At 37.8% G+C, this 7,788-nt stretch overlaps 1 non-coding gene across 1 annotated transcript; it reads left to right on the top strand.

Moving 5' to 3' along the window:
- The first annotated feature begins 755 nt into the window (after positions 1–755).
- Positions 756–862, top strand: LOC142170006 (small nucleolar RNA R71). Its single transcript, XR_012699625.1, has one exon. It is a non-coding gene; the product is annotated as a small nucleolar RNA R71 (small nucleolar RNA).
- Positions 863–7,788: the final 6,926 nt, after the last annotated feature.

Here is a 7,788-nt window from a genome sequence, read left to right as displayed (position 1 = left end):
TGTGGGTGATTGTTCAAAGAAATGGACAACTGACCTAACTGAGTTTCAATGCCTTTAATAGCCGATTACATCTTTCCATTAGTCCCAATGATTTGTTGTAGCATGCCCTTGATTTCTATCATATTACTGTCTTCTTGTCTGGTCACCTGCTGTTTTTGAGGTTGTTGGTAAGCCAATTGTTGTTAGTGTTGCTGATTGTAACTCGGTTACCTTTGATAAGGAACAACTTGGCCTTGTGGTCGTGCTACCATATGATTGGTATTGTATTGTTGCTGGGCTGGTCTGTACTGCTGACTTTGAGGTCCCCATTGCTGTCCACCTTGCCTCTTACCCCCAAAATTATTTACATAATTCATGTCTTCTCTGAAGCCCTGATTCTCATTTCTCCACTCCACGAGCAAACATGCGGCTGATTGATGCATGAAGTGCATATGCCTCCATTTGCTGTGTCAATAATATGAACCTGTTTCGTGCCCATCTCGTCAATCTTCATTGTCAGCAAACTCATCTGGGTCATTAGAGTGTCTATGTTTTCTGCATTTGTATTGTTTAGGTCAAGAGCAACAAAATGCACTATTAGAGTGAGTGTTGTATCCCTCGTCATCCAGCCTGAATTTTGAGCCGTCTTTTTAAGAAGAATCTTACACTCTGTGAATGATTTGCTCAAGAATGCACCCCCAGCTGAAGCATCTACATTAGCCTTTAGACTATTAGCCAAAACCATATAGAATCTCTGTCCTAGCATCTGATCCAGGATGTCATGGTGTGGACACTTCACCAATATACCCTTAAACCTCTCCCAGGTTTCTTGCAAAGTTTCAGTTGGTTTTTGCCTGAACTGCAATATCTCATCAATATGCCTTGCAGTCTTGTTGGGTGGATAAAACTTGTTTAAGAACTGCTTGACTAGTTCCTCCCAAGTAGCAATGAAGTTTATTGGGAGTGAATTCAGCCAACTTTCAGCCTCCCCAGTCACTGAAAATGGAAACAGTAACAATCTGATTGCTTCGTGTGTCACATTCGGCTGTCTTTGAGTGACACAAATTGATAGAAAGTTCCTCAGATGTTGTTGTGGGTCTTTGATGTAAGACCCAGAGAACAACCCTTTGTTATGGAGTATGTTGTTTGTAATTTAAAAAGTTTTCGCTTATATCGGAGGGACTGCAATTGCAGTTGCCAGATTGTCAGCAGTTGGTTGCGCCTAATCATATAGAGCAGCCTCCGGCACAAGAGTTGCTACCACTCTGATGTTTTGGGTCAACTCGATTATTTCAATTGTTCCCGTTGATGTTCTCAACGTCACCCGTTTCAATTTTGATTTGTTCATTTTGTTTAAGCTGTTTGCCCTTCTTGATAGCCCGATTCAATGTCCTGAATGCTTTCTCGGGATCTGAGAGACCTTAAAATAGTTCACCAGTTCTCAAGGAGCTTCTAGGCATGCACCTGAGGCACAAAAGAGTTCAAACGTGAGAATTTCAATGGAAATATTTTTAGCACCACGGAAAATTAATATAAACTAAAAATCCTAGCAATTCTTTCAAGTTGTAACTAATAACACCGTTAGTTCCCCGGCAATGGCGCCAAAATTTGATCACGCCCTACTATGCCTTATAAAAAGGAATAAGCAGTCGCTGCAAAAATAATTCGATTCAAGAGTCCGGAGTCGAATACCACAGAGAACCAACCTATTTGCCACAACATTTCAGTATCACTAATGATAAGCTCAGACAACTTCCAAAGTTCAAGATTTGATTTATGAATTAACAAAAATTACTTAACAAAGAAAAATAGACAATAAAAACTATCAACTAGAAAGAATGAGGTTGAATCAAGGATAAAAAAAGGTCTAGGGTTTATGATTTTTCCAATTGCCGGATTAATTCCTAACACGCTAGCTATAATCTCGCCGCACTACTCTCTAAAGATGATCGGTTCTTATTTATTGCAATTATCTCTCGATCAATTACAATAATTTACTAGAAGTATTCTCTCGAATTACTCTAGCTGACAATTCGTACAACTCATAAAGATCACGCCAAAGCTTTGTTATCTCTAATCCCACTTTTAAATCCAAGTAATTAATCTCTTAAATTACTCAGAAGTAGCATTGTTCAATAATAATCTAATTAAGTATTATCTCTCAAGCAATACAAGATAACTAGACACGATTAATCAAGGGCCCTTCAATTAACCACAAGAAGCACATAGTTGAACAATTAGAGAGTAAAAACGGCTCAATTATATCAATACGCAATCAAGAATTCATCCAACAATTGGTTCCATCAACCCTAGATGACAGGTTTAGCTACTCATAATACTACTCAAAAATACATAAACTATTATCAAACCAATATTCATAGAAATAAAGATAGAAAAGTAGAGAGAAACTCTTCGATTCGTCTTCTTGAATGAACTTGAGGATCTTTCGGGCTCAACTTTGCTTCAACAATGGTGTTTCTTGCCTTCTCAGGTCAAGCGCGTGGCTGAAATAAGGGTTAGAAGCTTTTATATCACGTCCCTAAGTCAATTGACTAAGTTGCCCCTCAAGATAAAACGTAGGAAAATTTGCCCTTGTGCTATAGTTGTGCTTCGCACAAGGCCTGGTTGTGTTTTTCAGATTTTTCTGTGCTTTTCTTGTGCTTTTCCTAGTTACTTCACTGCCTGGTCCAATTTTTCTTTTCTTTAAAAATTGTCTTTTAGCTTCATTATTGCTCAAATCAGCTCTATTCTTTACTCTTGGCTTCCTACATAACAAACTTCAACAATTAAGCTCAATTGGTCATCTTTCAACATTCAAAACACCTCAAAAGACACCAAAGTAGGGGTAAAATATATGCGATTACATGTAATTCTAGCATATTATCAGCCGCCTATAAGCTTCTCCACTACGCAATGTTTTTACCCTTCTCTTTTACAAACTCTTCTTCTTCGAATTTTCTTAGAGATTTTCTGTAAAGCCCTCTTCCTCAATAAAATTTTCTAACTCAATTTTTTTACCATCATGTCTTCTACAACTCCTGTCCCCGAAAACTCTGGCCTTCACATTGGTGGTGGCACTTCTAAGAAGAACAAAACCAAGAAAGCCGAAATTGTTCCTCCTGCCACCAACACAATTATCCCATCACAATTAAATTCTGAAACCGATCTCCAAGTACAAAAAGAACCTATTAACCCCAAAAATGGCAGAAATTGGCCTGTCAGTAGATATCCTTCTTCCATTCGCCCTGCTAGTATTTCTGTTATGAAAGAAGACTGTGAATGGAAAACATTGAAATTTTGGCCCTCAATAAAGTGAAAAGGATCACCTTTAGTAAACTGAGGTTCATGTACATTTACACAAACCGTTTTACTTTAAGAATGGGCCAAGAAATTGATCCCATTATCTTAGAATTTTACCACCACTACCAAATCTGCTTGGCCCAGGTAAGCCCATCAATATGGCGTACGGTGACTTGCCTTCGGGTATTGTGCACCCTAGCCGGAGAAACCCTCACTCTTGCCTATTTGATCAACCTCTACTCCCCAAAGAATTTTTGTAGAGGTGTGATCAAACTCAGCAAACGCAGCCACCATGCCATCATTACTAGTGTTGATGATGACAATGACCGTGGTTGGATGGAACAGTTCATTGTCATTGCAACTTAGGCTGTGCATAATTTGGTAAATACCGAATTACCGTACCGAAATCGAAAATTTTGGTATTTGGTATGGTATTTGGTTTAAATTTGTAAACAAATTTGGTATTAGGTATGATATTTCGTATTTAAAAAAATAGTATCAAAATACCGATTCCGTTCCGAAATATATAATAAGTTACACAATACACATATTATTAATTATAACATACTAAGTTAGATAATACTTTTGTTTTGAGGCTGGTAGTAATGCCTATGTACTTCTTTAGGAAAATTAAGGAACAATGCAGGCTGCAGATTTTGACTCTTATTCTCTAGGATGCCAAGAATCTTAACGTAATACTTTTACGATTTTGGGATGTTTCTTCTTGTATATTGAATTACATCTATTGGATTAGTCCTTATTGTATTATTTAAGTTCAGGAATGTCACGACCCAAACCGATGGGAGGCGACGGTCACCCGGTACCTTACTCAACCGAGTACCAACGTAACGTATCTTTCGTATCATACTATCATAGGTAAATGAGCCGGAGAGACTGTCGTGAGATAAGTAGAATAAAACATGAGGAAATACTCAATATAGAGTGACCCAACTTGATATACCGACTTATACATATGACAAATTGGCCTATAAGGCCATACCAGTATTCGTATATATGACATCTATCTACAAGCCTCTAAGAGTACATATATATCATAAAGGTCGGGATAGAGCCCCGCCATACCAATCAATACATATTCAAATCATACTGACCAAATAGGCAACTCCGGAGCAAATGGAGCGCACCAACATTTTCCCTTGAGCTGATAGCCTACTTGGAGAACTCTCAACCTGTCTATCGGGACCTACGGGCATGAAACGCAGCGTCCCCAGGCAAAAGGGACGTTAGTACAAATAAAGTACCGAGTATGTAAGGCATGGTAGTAGGATATAAAAGACACGAAAGAAACATGGAGCAAAGAACTCAACCTGTAATTATGAATAACTCTGTGAATCATGAAAATTTATAATGTCATGCATGTGCATATAAATGCCATACCATGCATAGGTATATGTGTACATAACATCATCAAACCTCTGGGGGCATCCCATCATATCATCTCAGCCACTGTGGGCAAAATCATCAACGTATACTAGCTGATCAGGTGGTGGTGCGTATATAACGCTATAACCTTTTCCCATATCCCATATACATATAATATACACGTATATAACGCCATCTGGTCTTGGGTCAATGTACATGTATACATGAATGAAATGCATAAGAAGTACGTTAATAAGATTTCTCAAAATGTCATAAGATCACTATGCCTTTGATTAATATCATGAAATAAACTTTATCAACTTGCGTATTTTTTTAAGACCCATGAACATATGATAGAATAATAATACACATGGGGAATCAAGAATATAGACATTCCTAGTATTTCTATGAATAGAGTCATTTATGAAAGTTGCGTATTTGCTCATTTCGTTTGTATCCTACAGATCATGCCAAAAGGAAAGGAGGGATAGCCTTAACATACCTTAACTCCGTTGAGTCCTTAATACCTTCCAAAAAATTCTTCAAACAACTCAATTCAATCTACCACATCATAAGGAGATTTAAAATCAGTGCTGAGTAAATGCTAAGTCCGCAACTTAAACTAGTAGCTCGTTTACGTAAATTTGGGCAGCATCTCTCCTGTAACTAGGCCCTCCTCCAATACCATATACCAACAACAACAAGAACACAACAATAACAACATGTAAGCATCATTTTCCAACCTTATCTCCATCACAATATACTACAAAACAGCCCACACACCCTAATCACTTCATACATAAAACGATAACCAAAGTAGTGTCAAACAACAAAACAAAATGTAACGACGAACGACCAGCCCACTATTCCGTCATTATGTGGTGTTTATCCACATCATTTTTCCTCCAAAAATCCACTAAACACTAGAAAATATACAGCCCAAAGGCAACACGAAACAACCCATAAAACAGTCCACTACAAGTCAAATAACTCGAACTCACGGCTTTCGATCACCGTCCCGTGAGTTCTAACTATTAGGAAACGAATTTATCAACATTCCTTGATATTTAAACACTTAAATACAGAAAGTACACGCTTTCTTAACTATGAAATACCTTCCAAAACTCAAACTACAAAGAAAAAGAGAGGGGATATAGCGATACTTACGTCATAGGGATTGTTTTAATATTAACGCTTTTTGATTTCGTGCCCGGGATGATAATATTCTTTGAAACACTATTAGAGAGCTCAAAGACAGGTTTTATGGTGTTCTATGGTCAGTTTCTATGTGAAAATAAAGAGAGTGACTATTTAAGACATATATATCAACTTTTGAAAAGTCAAAGAGGTGCTAGCTTGGCACCCTCTCATTCGCCCATCTTCTGACGCTTATAACTTTTTATCCGGGTGTCGTATGAATGAACGGTTAAGAGAGTTGGAAACTAAATTCCAAGACCTTCAATTTGGTATATAATATGTCCCAAAAATACCTTATATAGCACACGAAAGTTATTTCTCAAAAACCTCTGTTACAAGGCAAATCCTTAGTCGGTTTTTCCGTAACTTTAATCCGATTTTTCCCAAACTTTATATTTTCTATCCAAACATCATATATAGACATATTATGACTTTAAAATTATTTAAATCATTATTAACAAGTCTCATATTCATTACGTCACCTTGGGACGCACAAGGTGTAACAATCTTCCCCCCTTAGAAACATTCGTCCTCGAATGTTAAACTCCTAGAAATCTATAGAAATTTTGGCAGAGTCTCCTTTGTAACTGTACTACTACCAACTTGTTACACAGCAAACCCAACAATACAAATCCACACAGGGCCACAATCATTAATAACACCAATGGCCTCACACGACCAATAACAGTAACTAACATAAGAATCAAGTACTATATACGTACCTAAAGGCTGTGATGTCTCAGTCTGATCCTCCTCCGGAAGTGGAAACAAGTGAGGATACCTAGTCTTCATTTCTTCTTCAGCTTCCCAAGTCATCTCCTCCACATTATTGTTAATCCAAAGTACTTTAACCGAAGCTACATCCTTAGTTCTTAATCTCCGAACTTGTCTATCTAGTATAGCAATATGAGCTTCCTCATATAATAGTTGCTCTATAACCTGAACATCATCAACTGGAATGACTTTAGAGGGATCTCCAATACACCTACGGAGCATAGATACATGAAATACTGGATATACAAACTCCAATTTGGAAGGCAAGTCTAACTCATATGCTACTTGGCCTACTCTGCGTATAATCTTATAAGGTCCAATGTACCGAGGGATAAGCTTTCCTTTCTTACCAAATCTCATAATGCCTTTCATCAGTGATACCTTTAGGAATACCCAGTCATCTACCTGAAACTCCAAGTCTCATCGTCGATTATCTGTATAAGACTTTTGACGACTTTGAGCTGCTAATAGCCTTTCCCGTATAAGCTTAATCTTCTCAACTGCCTATTGTACCAACTATGGTCCTACTAACTTAGTTTCCCCAACCTCGAACCATCAGATAGGTGACCTACACTTCCGTCTGTAAAGAGCTTCGTATGGAGCCATATGAATGCTGGAATTATAACTATTATTATATGCAAACTTAATAAGTGGAAGATGATCATCCCAGCTACCCCTGAAGTCCATCACACAAGCTCGTAGCATATCCTCCAGTGTTTGAATAGTACGTTCAACCTGACCGTCTGTCTGGGGATGAAATATTATACTAAGACTTACCTGAGTCCCTAATCCTTTTGTAAGGACCTCTAGAAATTAGCTATAAACTGAGCACCTCTATTTGAGATAATAGATATAGGGACACCATGAAGTCGTACTATCTCCCTAATATAAAGCCTTGCATAATCCTCTGCTGAATAAGTAGTCCTGACAGACAGAAAATGGGATGCTTTTGTAAGTCTATCGACAATAACCCATATAGAATCGAACTTACGTTGGGTACGAGGTAAGCCTATGATGAAATCCATATTAATCACTTCCTATTTCCAAGTCGGAATCTCTATAGCCTGTAACAATCCACCGGGTTTCTGATGCTTAATCTTAACCTGCTGACAATTAGGGCACTGAGCAACAAACTCTGCTATATCCTTCTTCATT

The sequence above is a fragment of the Nicotiana tabacum genome, chromosome 15 (assembly GCF_000715075.1).
Source record: "Nicotiana tabacum cultivar K326 chromosome 15, ASM71507v2, whole genome shotgun sequence".
Lineage (NCBI taxonomy): Eukaryota > Viridiplantae > Streptophyta > Magnoliopsida > Solanales > Solanaceae > Nicotiana > Nicotiana tabacum.
This window is presented reverse-complemented; position numbering and strand designations above follow the sequence as displayed.